A 19064-nucleotide genomic window follows, 5' to 3' on the forward strand; every position below is an offset into this window, starting at 1 on the left:
TGTGGCTTGTACGTTGGCATGTGATATCATCATTCCTCAGGCTGGTATATGATATACAAAGAATGACTTGAAGGGTTTGAAAATTCTAATTAATCATCTCACAAGGAAAGCAATTAATTGATCCTGTTAATTAGTGGACAAAAGTTACAACTTTAGCAATCCTGCAGTGACATCGATAGCACAGATCCAACTGTCACAGTAATAATAACTTAAATCAATTATAAGTGCCAGGTTCAAAAATACAAGAAAGGGAAGACTGATTTTTAGAACATATGCTTTTTATAAACTCATAACTTGTTATGGATGGTGATTATCATGTTAATTTGCAGTAACAGTCTTTAAAAGAATAGTGTAAACTCCTTTTCTATAGAGAAAAATATCTTTCAGTCATTCAGAACAGCAGAAATCCTGCAATGAGATACCAATACATTTTTGTATCTAATATAAATATTAGTGATAGATACAATTTTAGGAAGGCTAACCGACAAGGTGTTTTGATTTGACCTAAATCTTTTCAGCACACACACACACACACACACACACACACACACACAAACACACACAAACACACACCATGACCCAGACATATGTGTACATTCACTCTCTTTACGTTACTCTCTGTGCTGCCAAACTTTCATTGTATTAGCAAGGAGAAAAAAATAAGTACCAAATGGTACATTGTTATTACTAATGGCTACATAGTTTAGTTTACCACCCGTCCTAGTATTACTGATCTTTTGGGAGGATACTGCTATTTCAGATTGTTAAAAGAGAGATCTCATTTTGTATGTATATTCCTACTAATTCTACTATTTTTAATTTCTGAAATGCTACTTGAAAAACATAATGCTGTAAGGAGACACATAAGAGACAGTCCTTACAGTCTAGTCAAAACAAATTTACATGACAAAACTGTATGTGATGGGAGTTCATGGTTTGTAGAGAAGTACTTAGGATTTAAAAGCAGCTTTAAAAGTGATTTTTTAAACTGAATTTTAATATGTCCAGAGAGGGAGTATGACACATAGGGGCGGATTTTCAGAGCCCTGCTCGCCGGTAAGCCTATTTTACATAGGCCTACCGGCGCGCGCAGAGCCCCGGGACTCGCGTAAGTCCCGGGGTTTTCGGAGGGGGCGTGTCGGGGGCGGGCCCGAACCGCATGGCGTTTTCGGGGCGTGTCGGGAGCATTCCGGGGGCGGGCCCGGGGGCGTGGCTATGGCCCGGGGCGGCCCGGGGGCATGGCCGTGCCCTCCGGACCCGCCCCCAGATCGCGTCCTGGCGCGCTAGCGGCCCGCTGGCGCGCGGGGATTTACTTCTCCCTCCGGGAGGCGTAAATCCCCAACAAAGGTAAGGGGGGGGGTTTAGACAGGGCCGGGCGGGTGGGTTAGGTAGGGGAAGGGAGGGGAAGGTGAGGGGAGGGCAAAAGAAAGTTCCCTCCGAGGCCGCTCCGATTTCGGAGCGGCCTCGGAGGGAACGGGGGTAGGCTGCGCGGCTCGGCGCGCGCCGGCTATACGAAATCGATAGCCTTGCGCACGCCGATCCCGGATTTCAGCGGATACGCGCGTATCTACTGAAATCCAGCGTACTTTTGTTTGCGCCTGGAGCGCCAACAAAAGTACGCCTATTCGCGGTTTTTGAAAATCTACCCCATAGACTGAGGAAATCTATTCCAGACACACGGAACTGCAAATTTGAAAGCTGAGTCGAGAATTAGTGGGGCAAGAGAAGGGCAGAGAATAAAGCAACTTGCTGTAGGAACACTGGAGGAAGGATATAGGGAAAGAGAAGAGAAGATAGTTAATGAAGACTTGCAGAATGAATGCATTTATAGGTGAGTACAAGAAGCTTGAACTATATGCAGCAATGGACAGGGAGCCACTATAGCAGCTTGAGGAGTTACATTGTCATAGTGGTATTTAGAACAGATAAAGCATACAGTTGAATTCTGAAAAGACTGAAGGGCAGAAAGACAATTCGGCAGGCGACCTGTAATAATAAGTTGAACTAGTCTAAATGGGAGGTGATAAAAGAGTGGATGATCATTTTGATAGCATGCTCAGAAAGGAAATAATGGATTTTAGTGATCTGACACAGGAAGAACCACTTTAGCAGTATTTTGGATGTGCATAGAGGTATCAAAGATGATCCCAGATTACAGACCAAGTGAACAAGGAGGATGAGAATGCCATCTACCAAGACAGGAAAAGAGACAAGAGAATGGGTAGGTTTGGGGGAGAAGACACAATCTTGGCCATGGTGAGGTGGATATTCAATGCCACTTAGCCAGATAAGTAAAAATTATCTGGCTAAGTTGTAGTGGCTGAATATCCAACTAAGTGGTGAGCAGGAAATGTACAATTCAGAGATGAGCAACTTATCCAGTTACCTTAGGAGGATAAGTAGTGATATTCAAACTTATCTGGCTATGTTAAACAGATAAGTTAGACTTGCCCAATATCAGGCCTAATGTTAGCCAGATAAGTCTTATTCAGCTAACTAGTGATTTAATTGAAGATATTCAGCAGCATTTCGGTGCTGCTGAATACCCTTTGCAAGTTAGCCAGATAAATCTTATCCTGCTAACTTATTTAAATGGCTATGTTTGAATATCGAGTCTGTTAAATTTAAAGTGGAAGCAGGGCATCCAGGTGGTAATGTCATAGAAGCAGATTGAAATTTGGACTGGATTTGTGCTGAAAGTTCTGAAGTAGGAAGGTAGATCTGGGAATCATCAGCATAAAGTTGTACTGAAAGTCATGGGAGAAGATCAGAGCACTGAGGAAAGAAGTATAGATAGAAAAGAGAAGGGGGCCCAGGATGGAGCTTTGAGGCATGCTGACGCATAGTGGAATGACAATGGAGGAAGAACCAGCAGAGGATATTGTAAAAGTATGATGAGAGAGGTACAAAGAAAACCAGGCTAGAACAGAGTCTTCAAATTCAATAATGTAAAGCTTGTCAAGGTGATCGGCAGTGTCAAAATCAGAAGAGAGGTCAAATAGGATGAGTATTAATAGGATGAGTATCGAGTCGAAGCCTTTGACCTTGGCCACAAACAGGAGACTTTAGAGAGAGCAGTTTCTGTGAAAAGAAAAGCATGTAATCCAGCCAGCAGAGATAAATGGTATGTTCAAGCAGTTTGGATGCAAAAGGGAGGAGAGGACTGGATGATAATGAGTTTTATGAGTATTTGTGTAATCACAGCATGTTTGAAGGAAGAGGGGGACAGTTACAGTGCAAAGTGATCGATTGAGGGTATAATGGATGGAAGGGATGATTTTAGGCAAGATGTAGCTGAAGAGTCTGCTGGGAATAATTCAGATGAGCATGGAATGAGTTTGGAGGAGGAGACAAGATGGACAATTTTTTTCCTCCATAATTTCAGAAAAGGAAGAAAGAGTGGCAGAGACCAAAGTAAGGGGAAGGGAATGAAGTAGGTGGAGGCAGTGGCTTAGAGGAGAATTCATAATGAATCTTGTCAGTATTTTCATGGAAGAAGTTAGCTATAGTCTTGAAGGAGAGCCAATTAGGGGATGGGAGGCAGAGGCAGTTTGAGGAAGGAGGTGAACATGGCAAAGAGATGGCAATGGTTGGAGGAAAATTTGTCAAATGAACATCATAATCTTGCTGGAAAGAGAAGAGCATGAATTTGAAAAGAATAAAGAAAGTCAGCATGGGAACAGAAATTCAGCATGAGACATTCTGTACAGCAGGCACCCTATAGGATGGGGAGAGAAGGAGCATGTGTGTCTAAAGCAAAGGAGAATATAGTGTTATCAGAAGAAACTGCCTTATCCAGATACTCTGGGAGGTCTGTAGAGGATACAAGAGATTAGACAGTACTGGAGAGGATGCCATTGTCAATAGCCCATATATGTTATAACTGTCGGCTGCAGCTGCCCACAGCCGACCCAACTCACGTCATGTGCTGCCCTGCTCTCCTCTCCAAGTGAACTTGCAGCTAGGGCTAGCCGCTGCCGATGCATGTCGTCTATCTCCCAGAACTGCTCATGGTGGCTGGGATGCCGCCAACCTCCATGCCTCCTCCGGGCCTTCTGAGGCACATGCACGCGCGCGCGCCACTGAGTCTACCTTTAAGGACGCTATGGTGGGAACCTCAGGAGCATCTCCTATTGATGACATCACTAGCCGGGATTCGTAAGCACCGCCCTGGGCCTGCACAAATCGACTTGGCAATGAGTTCCTTCGCTACTGGTGCTTGTGCCTGTCTGCCCGGACGTCTGTTCCTGCCTTGGATCTCTACCTCAGTTCCTGAACTCTGGCTCCTCGAGGGCCTGTGTGCACTTTTCAGGAGACTTGTCTCCAGACCTCCCCGCTCCTCGGGCTGGCCACTGCATCCCTCCAGAGGTCCTGCCTGTGGGCCTCCCCGCTCCTCAGGGTCAACCTGGAACTACCTTACAGAGACTCTTGCTCCATACTTCCCTGCTCCTCGGGGCCGTGTCTACGTCTGTGCCTACTTCTCTACACCAACAACTTGCTCTGCATTTCCCAGCTCCTCGGGGCTGTGCCTACATCTCTACATCAGTGACTTGCTCCACCCTTCCCTGCTCCACGGGGTAGTGTCTACATTGCTACGCCAGCAACTTGCTCCGCACCTCTCCACTCTTTGGGATAGTGCCTCTGCCTCCACATCAGTGACTTGCTCCATGCCCCCTCACTCCTCGCTACATCTCAACTCAAGTGACTTTGCTTCCATTTCCATGTTCTTCGGGGCAGCCTCCATTACTACTTCTAAGTCTGACTTTGCACTTCCCTGCTCTTCGGGGCAGCTTACATCACTACTGCTAGACTGACTTTGCACTCCCCTGCTCTTCGGGGCAGCCCCTACGTCATCTTACCAGAGACTCTGTTACTACGCTACACTACGGTTGTGTTTCCTACTACTGCTGACCACACCTCCCGATGGTGAGGACCTGTGAGGCTCCTCCCCTCGGGCCAAGGGTCCACAAAATCCTAACAGTATACTTCTAAAGGTGCTGATGATGATTTTATGAGACTGTGGGGGAGGATTGTTAAGAGTGAAAATTATCAGATGATAGACGGGAAGAACTGAGGTGGAGAAGCCTGAGGTACTGCAGTTGGAAGAAAGGACTAGGGCAAAACAATGGCCAAGCCAGTTAGTGGGAGCAATAGAACATAGTTTGAAATCATTTGAATAGATTAAGGTAAGGAAATCTGAGGCAGCAGAGTCAGAAGGGTCATCAACATAGAGGTTAAAGACCCCCAAGAACAAGTGTAAGGGAAAATGGTTCAAGGAAGAAAGAAAACCAGAAATCAAAGCCAGCAAGGAAAGTGGAGAGGACTTGTTTGAATGATAATGGATGTCAGCTATCCAGAGTGAAAAAGGGGTAAAGAGATGGATGGAGTTAACCTCAAATGAAGAAAAAGCGGAAGAATGAGAGAAGGTTTTCAGTTTGACACTGTTGCCAAGCCTACCAAGTATAGTGTACGAGAGAAATTATATTCTTCATGACAGAGAGCAGAAACAGGGAAAGTGAAGTCTCCATCAAAGTAAGAAGATGAAGGGAATGAGTGGTAAAGTGATAATGAAAGTAGACGAGCTTATAGGAAATGTAGAGGGCATTCCAGAGGTATCATGAGAAAAGGAGAGAAGAGATAGCATGGAGGGGGATAGAAATAAGGTTGGAGGGGTGACGAGTTGAAGGATATAGATAAGGTGATAATTGCCTTGGAGGGCCAGGATTGGAATTGATATCCTCGGGTAAATGGAGAAGAAGGAAGAAGAGAGTAATGCAAGAAGCAGAGATGTGATGAAAGTGATGCACATAAGATGCACTCAAGGAGAGAGATGAGGGCTAGATACAAATTATAATATTGTGTAGCTTAAGTGCATTAGAAAGGACAGAAGGGTTGGGAAAGGGGACTTGACGTCTGCAGTGGTTTCTAGTGGGGAAAACATTGGAGAGGGTAAACTTCAGAAAGAGAAGGAATAGTGGAACCATAGGAAATATGTAGATTTTTATTTTTTTTATTTATTAAGGCTTTTATATACCGACTTTCTTGATATAAATCAAATCAATTCGGTTTACAATGAACTAAGCAGAATATACAATTAACCAATCAACAAGAGATACGGAGCATACAGTTACATTATAACAAGGAAGCCTTAACTTGGAGTAGGAAAATAAAGAAGGGGTGAACGGAGCAATAAATATATAAATAAAATGAAATAAAATAGAATAAATACTATATACAGAAGAGGGGGCAAGGGGCCAACCTCTCTTTAATGGATATTATGCATGAAAAATTTGGAGAGTTTTGTTTACAGAGATGTGTGGTGTACAATTCTAGATCAGGCAATGGAGTTTGTAGTGGGGAAGGCTTGGCTGAACAGCCATGTCTTTAGTTTCTTTTTAAAAGTTGTTAGACAAGTCTCCAGTCTGAGGTCCGGAGGCATGGCGTTCCACATGGAAGGGCCTGTGGTAGAAAAAGACCGGTCTCTGAGGTTTGCGTGGTGCACTAATTTGATTGTAGGAACGTGTAAAGATCCCTTGTAAGCATCCCTTAAAGGCCTGGCTGTCGAGTGCAGTCTGAGAGGATGAGACAGGTCAAGCGGGGTTTGATGGTGGATATTTTTATGAATGATTGTGAGAGATTTATGGAGGATCCGGAAATTTACTGGGAGCCAGTGGAGATCTTTTAGAATAGGAGAAATATGCTCTCTCCGATTGGTATTTGTCAAAATCCTTGCCGCTGCATTTTGTAGCAGCTGGAGCGGTTTAATGGTAGAGGCTGGAAGACCATGCAGAATGGAGTTACAATAGTCGATCTTGGAGAACAGAATGGCTTGGAGGACGGATCTGAAATCGTAGTGGAATAGGAGCGGTTTGAGTTTTTTGAGTACTTGTAACTTGTAAAAGCACTCCTTAGTAGTGTGTTTTATAAAATGCTTTAGGTTCAGGTGACTGTCGATTAAGACTCCAAGATCTCTGGCGTGTGATATATGTGGAATATTTTGTGATTGGAGAAGTATGGGACTACCTTCTGGAGTAATTAGCAAGAGTTCGGTTTTAGAAGTGTTGAGCACAAGGTTGAGGCTGGATAAGTAGTGGTTTATAGTTTGTAGATGAGAGTTCCATAACCTGAGTGTTGAGTCCAATGATTTGGATATAGGGATTAAAATTTGAAGGTCATCTGCGTAAATATAAAATTTGAGTTTGAGGTTTGAAAGTAGGTGGCAGAGGGGGAGAATGTAGATATTAAACAGGGTGGGTGATAGGGAGGAGCCCTGGGGGACGCCAAAAGGAGCATTAGTATGAGGTGATTCCATGTTTTTAATTTTTACCTTATAGCCTCTATTACTGAGGAAAGATTCGAACCATCTGAGGGCTGAACCTGTAATTCCTATGTCTGAGAGTCGGTTTAGGAGGATGTTGTGATTTACCGTATCAAAAGCAGCAGAGATGTCGAGGAGACCTAAGAGAAATGACTGTCCTTTATCAAAACCAATATATAGTTGATCCAGTAGATGTTAAAAATGATGCTGGCTTGAGTAAATCTAAGGGTTTGAGTTGAGAAATATTAGCTTTAAGGCTTAGTTGTTGGAGTGAAGCTTGGCATATGCTCAATTCTGAATGGATTGTGGTGACCTGTGAACTTAGTTATTTTGTTCCTTGCTAAAGTGTTACAACTGTGTTTGAGTAAAAATAAGAAATAGCAATGAAAATAGGAAAGCTGATGAGTGTGGCTTAAGTGAGGAAGACTAAATCTTTGGCTTCACAGCCTCTATTCCCCTCACCTAAAAACACTGGGGCCGATGCAATAATTTTCACGGAAAGTGGGCGCCATGCAATAGGCAAACTAGGGGCTCGTGCTTGCAATGCGGCGCTTGGGTCGCTTTTGCGACCTTAATGACTTCTTCTTGCTAACTAGACCCCGCAGTGGCTGCCAGTTATGAAGATCGATGCCACTCGGCATCCGTTTTCATTACTGGCAGACGGCTGGTTATGAAAACCGATGCCGAGTTTACCAGCGTCGGTCTTCATAACTCAGCGGTCTGCCGAGGTTTTTTTTTTTACACTGAAGAAATACAGAAAAGCAGTATTTTATGCTTTTCTATACTTCTTTTACATGCACTCAGCTATTAATGCCTGCTCCAGGCAGGCGTTAATATCTGAGCGATAAATGTGCGTCTGAGATGCACATTGATTTTTTTGCATTTGGAGTGAATGAGTAATAGCCTCGTTCACATGCATTTGCATGTGATGAGCGCTAACTCATTCACTCCACGTCGGATGTGCGTTAAATAGACGCTAATCCCCCTATTGCATTAGGGGGTAGGGATGTGAATCGTGTCCTCGATCGTCTTAACGATCGATTTCGGCTGGGAGGGGGAGGGAATCGTATTGTTGCCGTTTGGGGGGGTAAAATATCGTGAAAAATCGTGAAAAATCTAAAAATCTAAAAATCGCAAAACCGGCACATTAAAACCCCCTAAAACCCACCCCCGACCCTTTAAATTAAATCCCCCACCCTCCCGAACCCCCCCCAAATGACTTAAATAACCTGCGGGTCCAGCGGCGGTCCGGAACGGCAGCGGTCCGGAACGGGCTCCTGCTCCTGAATCTTGTTGTCTTCAGCCGGCGCCATTTTCCAAAATGGCGCCGAAAAATGGCGGCGGCCATAGACGAACACGATTGGACGGCAGGAGGTCCTTCCGGCCCCCCGCTGGACTTTTGGCAAGTCTCGTGGGGGTCAGGAGGCCCCCCACAAGCTGGCCAAAAGTTCCTGGAGGTCCAGCGGGGGTCAGGGAGCGATTTCCCGCCGCGAATCGTTTTCGTACGGAAAATGGCGCCGGCAGGAGATCGACTGCAGGAGGTCGTTCAGCGAGGGTTCAGGCGCCTCGCTGAACAACCTCCTGCAGTCGATCTCCTGCCGGCGCCATTTTCCGTACGAAAACGATTTGCGGCGGGAAATCGCTCCCTGACCCCCGCTGGACCTCCAGGAACTTTTGGCCAGCTTGTGGGGGGCCTCCTGACCCCCACGAGACTTGCCAAAAGTCCAGCGGGGGTCCGGAAGGACCTCCTGCCGTCCAATCGTGTTCGTCTATGGCCGCCGCCATTTTTCGGCGCCATTTTGGAAAATGGCGCCGGCTGAAGACAACAAGATTCAGGAGCAGGAGCCCGTTCCGGACCGCTGCCGTTCCGGACCGCCGCTGGACCCGCAGGTTATTTAAGTCATTTGGGGGGGGTTCGGGAGGGTGGGGGATTTAATTTAAAGGGTCGGGGGTGGGTTTTAGGGGGTTTTAGTGTGCCGGCTCACGATTCTAACGATTTATAACGATAAATCGTTAGAATCTCTATTGTATTGTGTTCCATAACGGTTTAAGACGATATTAAAATTATCGGACGATAATTTTAATCGTCCTAAAACGATGCACATCCCTATTAGGGGGTGGATTAGCGCCTATTTAACCCACGTCCGACTGTGGGTTATACAGTGCGCTCGCCTAGGCAAACTGTATTGCATCGGCCCCACTGTTTTTATACCAGAGCTGCCTATCCACACATTCACAGGAAACCTCTGTCTCTCCAATTTGTCTATTTAGATGGATTAATTTATACAGAAAGCAAACACCCAATGTTGAATAAAACTCTCTCTGAGGGGTTGGTTTTTTTTTTTTTTAGCTTTGCTCTACATCAGAGCTTTCCAAACTGTGTGTCGGGACACGTTAGTGTGTCACCTGCAGTATGCAGGTGTGTCGCGCAAGCCCGGTCAACTCTGATGCGAGTTTGGGCTTTTTTTTTTCTAGAGATTCACTTTTATTTTTCAGTTTATGGGTTGCTTATTATTGGGTGATTTTTGCTGTCAATCGCGTTTTTTTGGGGGGCTTGGTGGGTGGAATGAGCCCAGCCATCCTTGCATTGGCTGCTGCTGCCGATGAGGCCTGGCCATGAGGAGTGCTGACTGCAAGCAGCAGTGTCTGGTGATCATGGAAGGGAGTGAAGCACTTAACTGGCAACAATCAAAAAGACGAGGTACATGAGTGTGGGGGCCAGACATGTGCTGGGGAGAGAGAGATGAGTGAGAGGGGGGCAAACATGCTGGGGGGCCAGACATGTGCTGGGGGGAGGAGAGAGATGAGTGTGTGGGGGACAGACAATTTGTTTTATTATTGTTTCTCATAAATTATAACAATAACATGAATCTTGGAATATATATTTTTAATATAAATTTAAGGTTTTCATGAGATAGGTTGTGTCGTGAAACATTTTATTTATGTATATATTTAAGGAAACATACATAAATTGTCAAAATATGTTTCGTTCGTTTAACCTTTAACCTCTGGTTTACTAGTAGACTGAATTACCGTGTCGTGAAATTATGTTTGTCTAAAAAGTGTGTCACCAACATGAAAAGTTTGGAAAGCTCTGCTCTACATACTGCCATTCCCCTTTAGGAGCAATGTTCATACTATTTGCATACCTGCAAAGTCTAGGAATAATTTTTACCCTTGGTCTATGTACTAATTTTCAAACTAAAAGTGCTGTGATGAGCATTATATTCCCCTAGTGAATGGAAGAAGACAGGCTGTAAGGGAAACCTGGAAGGGAGATCCAGTATGTAAAAGAAATCAGAATAGGAGGCAAATGTCAACTCCCAGGAGACACAGGGGGTATCAGAATATGAGTCAGACTCCAACTCCTAGAAGGCACATGGGTTCTGGAGAGGGAGGAACTTCACAGGATTTACCCTATCAAGAAGATGAGAGAGCCCAGGCATGGTAGGAGAAGGGTAAGAGCTTATCAGAAGGAAAGGAGGGGTAGGAACAGAATGGAGATTTACTTGAATCAGATGAAGAGACAGAGGAGATGGAGGTGAAGTTGGTGAGCAGCTCTGAAGATGAGGCTGAGCCGATGGACCTAGGAGATGAGTGATGGAGACCCTGCCAGAAGAGAGCCCTCTCATGAAGATTGCAGGTCAGCAGCTCTAAGTGAATACTGATATGGAGTGGATGTAGTTACAGCCAAAGTGAAAGGGGAGTATAAACCCCAGGTGCAAACTATGGAGGGAGGTGGCAGTAGGGCCTGGTTCCCTAAGAGCCAGGTTCAATGAACACAGCCATGCTTAGCCTGTGCAGGAAGCATTAGTGAGCAAGGTTCAGGATTATTAAAGCAAGACGTTGCTTCCTTACTGTTGTGTTAGTAAGACAAAGCTATGACTTAGAGACTTTTGTGCATTGATAAGACAAAAGATATAGAGACTTTTAATACCGGGATACCATGGGACTTTGCTTGTTTAAGCCCAGCTCACCAAATAAGTTAGACGATTTGAACCCATAGCTGCCTCACCCTGAAAGGGACCAGGATAAGAATAAGCAATAGATATGTAACCAGGGGTTCAATGTCATTTGTATCCAGAGGATTCCAGCTGGATTGTGACTGGGAGAATGGCCGGTGGCACAAATCCGCAACAGTACATACATACTTTTACTTATAAATTACTTAAGGAAAAAGTACCCATATACATTTATGATATATGCTATCTCTGCATATATTTTTTCCAACCAAAACTACATGAATAGTTTTTTCCCCCCCCTCTATGTATTACTGCTTCAGGAATGCTTTCACTACAGTGCAGGTGAAAGCTTTATGAAATTACGTGACTATTTTTGCATGAATACAGGATGGGCAATTTTCAGACAGCTGATTTAAGTGGGTAAAATGCTTTTAACCTTTGGAAATTCCCTTGGAACTTGACCTCTTTGCCCTTTGAAAGGCCATGACTCTGACCTACTATGTCTAGTATTGCTTTTCTTTGATTAGTGATTACACATACAAGCTTAAAGATGAATTTTCAAAATGTTATGCATGTAAAGATTTGCATTTATATATATATATATATATATATATATATATATATATATGCATAAATAGCTTCTACTCACATCTTCCAAATTTTATAAAAGTCCAAGATATGCGTGCTTTTCCATTTTCATGCACTCATGCACGCATGTAAAAAGGGGATGTTCTAGAGGCATTCCCAGGTGGGGTTAACAGTTCCGCACATAAGTTGCTATTATACAAGACACTTACTTCTGTACATTTGCCAACTTAATCATATATTTTTACTCCTGCTAATTGATGTTAAGTGATATTAAACGTGTTTATTGTGTAGTAATGACTGAATCGGAGGTCTAGGTAAACTGGGGGGAGTTTTGGCTGAAGAACTAGGCCTGGATAACTTTGGATTTCCTTCCCAGGCTTTCCTTATAGTCCGCCTTCTTGTATTCACCAGGGGAATATAATGCCCATCAAACCATACACTAACCGTATACTTAAAAACCAATAGCTTTCAGAAAGGAAGGACATTGTTAGTTATCCTATTATTGGTTGCAAACAGTGCCTGTGCAGGTGGAGCAGGTCTGCTCTGCAGGAGAAGGCTCTGCTAGGAACCATTCCTATTCTGACTTTCTTCAGAAGAAGAACCAAAAAGAGCTTTTCATCATGAGATTGCAAAGACTGGGCAGGAAACCACAGTGTGGCTGGTCTCTGAGATACCCAGAACCTTGACCATATCAGGCTAGTAATTGGCAACCAATGCAGGTCTTTAAGGTGGGGAGATATGCTTTCTCATCTCACAGCTGACCAAGACCTGGTCCATTGTCTTTTGGACCATTTGCAAATACAAAGACGGTAACCTTAAGACGAGCGTGTATGTGCCAATATATACACGTATGTAGACATGACCTCACATGTGCTTCCATTTTATATTGTCAGCACAAGTATGCACTCGTATAAAATATGCCTAATGTGCATACGGGTGCTCCTAATTTTAAGCAGTTTCATGGAGAAATGTTGTTTATGGATTTTCCTTAGAACTTGTCAGCTTTCACTCATGCAAGTGAGTACATTTTAAAACGTGTGTGTGAAGAAAATTACTCATTTACCAATTAGTTCACTATTTTGCCCAGTCTATCTCTAGGTCATCAAGACCCTTCTGGTTCTTCAGCCTGCACTCTCCCTAATTTACACAGACCCTTCACCTTTCATGAAGCATTATAGAAATTGTAAATAGTAGTATCAGTAGTAGTCATTTTTGGATATAAAGAATTTTATTCTGACTTACACCTGATAATTAGCAGAAGTAAATATGTACAGGTAAGAGCTCTGTGTGCACTACGTTTGCATGCTATAAAATCACAATTTATGCATGTAAATTTTGGTCCCACTCCAGAAGGCTACTGAACTGCTCCAAATCCACTCCTTTATTACATGAGCAAAGTTATTCGTGCACTGGCACTTGTGTGTGTATGTACGAGGTTTATAAAAATAGCATTAATGCAATAAAGTGCTATTTGTGCACATCACTTTTAAGATTCATCTTTATGGTTTTATTGGGTAAACCCAAGGAAAAAGAGTTGCAATAGTCCAAATGAAACATCTTGAATGCCTAACTCAAGGTATACAGATTGAAGTGCATATAACAGGAAAGCCAGATTACAGTACCCATATATAATATAATCTCCTTGGGACCAGAGAACATTCATGCATGCATGACCTTTAGAACCTTAAACATATTAAAATTGCGCAGTTTGAAAATGACAGTGAAAACATCAACAGGAAAGACAGCACATAAGCATATATCTATATAATATATGCTTATCCGCTTTCTATTTCCTTGTGAAGCTGTTACACTAGACAGGTGAAACACTATTTTATTTAGTGAAAACATCAACAGCATATGATGTGTCATTTTGGTATTCATATTCAACTGCTGTGTAGCTCAACTAGTTAACTGGCTAAAATTATATGGCTATTGGCTATTTAACATAGTCTGTATATTCAGTGGTGCAGGCGCACCACTGAATACACTTGTCTATCCTAAAATTTGCATCTGGCTAACTTTAGGGCAAGGCTATGAGTTGACCAGAATTAGCCAGATACTTTATCCTGCTAACTCTGAATATTGGAGTTAGTTGAATAACATATCTAGTTAACACATCTCCTCTCGTTACGCCCCTTGAATGCCCCTAAAATATTTGAACAACGTTTTGCCAGATAATAAGTTAAACTGGATAAGTGCCCAAATATTCATTTAGTTGCATAACTTCAGAGTTATCTCACTAAATGCTTCTGAATATGGCCCTCTTTATGACATTTTGAAACAAATAAAACAAACAATTTTGTCATGTCATTTTCATTTTTTAGAGTGCACTAAACCATTTAATATAGAAACATATCTTTCCTCCTGGAATGGGGACTTCCCCATTCTTATGCTGGCAGAGCACCGGCCTTCAATACTTATATCAACTGAATCAACTAGTGACAGGAGTGTTATATAGTTTCTACGAGCTCCAACTTCAATTCTCTCTCCCCAATGCAGACTTTTATGGTTTCTTACAAATTAGACACTTTATGCAGCTCTATTCTACAAACTGGCAGGAGCCTAGTAGCACAGAGGCTCTGAAACAATTATTTTCATGTGAGTCCCCAAAAGGCCCGAAGATTTCCACATACTACAGAGAGTTAGGGAGCTGCAGACCCGACGACCCGGCCCTGCACACGCTCTTCACAAAATGGAGTAATTGGCCGGCATTTACCCTTACCTATGAGGAATTTATTAGTGTCTTCTCTAGGGTCCAATCTATCACCCTGAATGAGGATTTGCGGGAAACACAGAACACATTTTTATGGCAGGGGTTTACCTTCCCGGCTCTGGCTTTCAAGTTTAAACTCTGTGATTCCCCCACTGGTAAAAAATGTGGTTACGCCCAGGGTTTGTACATCCATGTTTTTTGGGAATGTAGCCATATATACCTATTCTGGCAGGAAGTACAAGCATTCTGCATGTCTGTTTGGAAATGTGCCATCCCATTGGATCTAAATCTCTGGCTTTTTAGGGTTAAGGTTCCTATTATTCAAACAAATATGTCCCACATGTTCCTCTTCCTCGCTAAAGTGGCGGTGGTGGGAAAAAAGGCCATTTTGCTCCACTGGTTGGATCAACTGGCCCCAACTAAGGACCTCTGGTTCAAACAGATGCTGAGACTATGTACACATGAGCTTTGCGTTCTTCACCATCACTACCCTTCCAAGTCCATAGATGATGAAAACGTTTGGGCCCCTTTCTTACAATACTTGAAACCTACGACCTAACTGTTACAGGAGATGCAAAATTTCCAGGATACGACACCATTCCAGGCCTAACCACAACCCATCCGCTAGTCCAGACTGGAGTCTCACAGACTTAACTTAACTTAACTGATCTTTCATATTTCACACCCTATTGACCATTCTGATTCTCTTGAATTACTAAGGGAAGAAAGGGCAGGGTGAGGGGATGGGGGAAGGGGGGAAGAGGTGGTTCAATAATTTACTAGATATCTCTCTTTTTTCGGGGGAATGATGGCTGTTGTATATAGCTTGATAGGGGCTTATATAAACTAGCTTACATAAACTAGCTGGCACCCTAATCCGATGTTATATGGTTATGTTGTTATATTATGTCTCTTCAACCTAATATGAAAATCATGGATGACAACTGCATGACGTGTTCGCTGCATGATATATATATGCTATAACAAACTATGTAGTAGTGATGTATTGTTCAGCCTTTTCCCATTATGTTCTATATTATACCATTTCATGCTGTTATATCTGAAAAACAAAATAAAAATAATATACAAAAAAATAATATAGAAACATAGAAATGACGACAGAAAAAGACCAATCGGCCCATCTAGTCTGCCCAGCAAGCTTTCACACTTATTTTCCCATACTTATCTGTTTCATCAACCACCAAGTTCAGGGCCCTTGTTGGTAACTGTTTGATTCAAATTTCCTGCCATCCCCTGTCATTGATGCAGAGAGTAATGTTGGAGTTGCATCAAAGGTGAGCATAAGGCTTAATGGTTAAGGATAGTAATGGCCACATCAAGCAAGTTACCCCAATGTTTTTTTACCCAGACTGCACAGATCAATGCCTTGTTGGATGTTGTCTGAATGTAAATCCTGCTTTCCACATTTCCCCCTGCTGTTGAAGCAGAGAGCAATGCTGTAAATGCATTCAAAGTGAAGTATCAGACTTAATTGGTTTAGTTTAGTAACCGCCGTAATAAGCAAGCTACCCCCACGCTAATTTGTTTATCCAGATTGTGAAGTTTAGTCTTTGTTGGTTGTTATCCAAATGAAAATCCTCTTTTCCACATTTTCCCTTGCCGTTGAAGCAGAGAGCAATGTTGGAGTTGCATTACCATGCAAAGGCTTATTGAGTAAGGGTAGAAATCACCAGGTACTAGCCTCTACTCCAGTAATACACCCCCATGGTTCTTCTCTTCATTTCCATCCTCTTGTCTTTATGGATCCACAGTGTCTATCCCATGCCCCTTTGAAATCCTTCACAGTTTTAGTCTTCACCACTTCCTCCAGAAGGGCATTCCAGGCATCCACCACCCTTTCCATGAAGAAATACTTCCTGACATTGGTTCTGAGTCTTCCTCCCTGGAGCTTCAAATCGTCGCTCCTAGTTCTACTGATTTTTTTCCAATGTAAAAGGTTTGTTGTTGACCATGGATCATTAAAACCTTTCAAGTATCTGAAAGTCTGTATCATATCACCCCCTGCTCCTCCTCTCATCCAGGGTATACATATTTAGGTTCTTCAACCTCTCCTCATAAGTCATTTTATGTAGACCATCCACCTTTTTGGTCGCCCTTCTCTGGACTGCCTCCATCCTGTCTCTGTCCCTTTGGAGATACAGTCTCCAGAACTGAACACAGTACTCCAGGTGAGGCCTCACCAAGGCCCTGTACAAGGGGATCATCACTCCCTTTCTCTTACTAGATATTCCTCTCTCTATGCAGCCCAGAATTCTTCTGGCTTTAGCTATCGCCTTGTCACATTGTTTCACCGACTTCAGATTGTTAGACACTATCACCCCAAGGTCTCTCTCCTGCTCCGTGCACATCAGCCGTTCACCCCCCATCAAATACAGTTCATTTGGATTTCCACACCCCATATGCATGACACTGCATTTCTTGTTTATTTATTTATTTATTTAAAAGTTTTTATATATCGTCATTAAGTTATTCACCATCATAACGGTTTACAATAGGGCACCTATATCAAAGAAAAATATAGCTCATAAATTACATGGGTGGTGCCATTAGAATTCGGTAACAAACAAGAGTTTATATCAAAAGACATTACTTGTGGTTGAGTGTTAAATAGAGATTCATCCTGAAAGTTGACTATAGTTAAAAATAGGTTGAACTAATTCCATTAGGAGCTGGAATATAGGTATTGGGTGTTTTATGCCGCTTAATTCATTTATTTAATTTATTTAATTGCCTGCTTCGTTCTCCTTCTTGAAGGCTTGTTTGAAAAGCATTGAATCTCAGCTGCCATATCTTCGACCACTCTTCCAGCTTCCCAAAATCCCGTCTCATTCTTTACAGTCCTTCTGGCATGTCTACTCTTTTGCAGATCTCAGTATCATCCGCAAAAAGACAAACCTTACCTTCTATCCCATCCGCAATGTCGCTCACAAAGATATTGAACAGGACCGGTCCCAACACCGATCCTTGCGGCACTCCGCTTAACACCACTCTCTCTTCAGAGTAAGTTCCATTTACCATCATACATTGTCTTCTGTCCATCAACCAGTTTGCAATCCAGCCCCCACCTAAGCTTCTCATTTTATTTACAAGCCTCCTGTGCAGGACCGTATCAAAAGCTTTGCTGAAATCCAAGTAGATGACATTGAGTGCTCTTCCTCGATCTAATTCCCTAGTCACCCAGTCAAAAAAGTCAATCAGATTTGTCTGACAGGACCTTCCCCTGGTGAATCCATGCTGCCTCTTGTCCAGCAATTCTTCTGGTAGATAGTTCACTATTCTTTCTTTCAGCAGCAACTCCATTACTTTTCCCACCACCGAGGTGAGGCTAACCAGCCTGTAATTTCCAGCCTCCTCTCTGCTCTCACTTTTGTGAAGCGGGACCACCACCGCTCTTCTCCAATCACTCGGCACCACTCCTGTTTCCAGGGATCTATTGAACAGGTCACACAGCGGACCTGCTAGCACATCTCTGAGCTCCCTCAGTATCATGGGATGAACCTCATCAGGCCCCATGGCTTTGTCCACTTTTAGTTTAATGGGTGTTAAAAAATTGAAGCTGACTATATAAAGATTTAGACCTGAGAAATCTGCTTGTCCTAAGAAATCTGTTGAACTATTGTCATCTTATTTCATATAGAAGAGCATCCTCTCCTCCCTATGTTAAATGATTTTAACATTTGTTAAAATCCAAACATGACATAAAATAAAAAGAAAATGAAAAATAAACAAAATGTTACAATGACACAAAATTATATTTTTTCTATCCAAACCCTTTAAAAAATATGAGGTTATGAAAAGAAAAAATATGAGAAAAGATTATACTTTATAATCACTGCTTTTGGTGATCACTGATTGATCAATAAAAGGCAATTGTTGCACCCGTCGGTAGCAGATGGCTGCAACCTCTACTGCTCACCTCTCTTTTCCCTGCACCAGTGATTCTCAAAGCCATGGCAGCCTCAGCCTGCAAACGCCGCCTTCCCAGGATGGCATGGGTGATCCCATCTGCCGTCTTGAATTGTGGATTACCTAGGGCATGCGCACGCATGCCAGGCCCTCTCTTATTCTCATCATGGTGGAAATCTTGGGGGCGTCCCCTCTGCATGACGTCATCCACCAGTGTATTTAATCCTTCTAGCCTATGCTTCCTACGAGTTAGCAAGGACTTCCTTCCTGCTTATTCCACTTCTCATGGAGATGCTTTACTTTGCTACTCTGAACTCATTCTTGAACTCCTGGACTTAGAATGCCTTAAGTATCCGCTCCTCGGGGGCCTTGTCACGTTCTGGCTATCTGTTCCTCGGAGGGCGTTCCTGCCTGGAGATTCCATCTATCCTTGTTTGGGATCTTGTCTAGTTCAGCCTTGTGGGTACTCTGCTCATTTCTACCATCTTCCTGAAGGAACCACCAGTGTACCCCATGCCTCGGGCCACTACCATGCTCATCTCAGCTACCTTCATCT

At 43.1% G+C, this 19064-nt stretch overlaps 1 protein-coding gene across 1 annotated transcript in view; it reads left to right on the forward strand.

Moving 5' to 3' along the window:
• The window catches only part of LOC115084998 (cadherin-9-like), a 542803-nt gene that overhangs the window by 379925 nt on the left and 143814 nt on the right, over positions 1-19064 (forward strand). The gene's annotated exons all lie outside the window — the stretch shown is intronic.

The sequence above is a fragment of the Rhinatrema bivittatum genome, chromosome 2 (genome assembly GCF_901001135.1).
Source record: "Rhinatrema bivittatum chromosome 2, aRhiBiv1.1, whole genome shotgun sequence".
NCBI lineage: Eukaryota > Metazoa > Chordata > Amphibia > Gymnophiona > Rhinatrematidae > Rhinatrema > Rhinatrema bivittatum.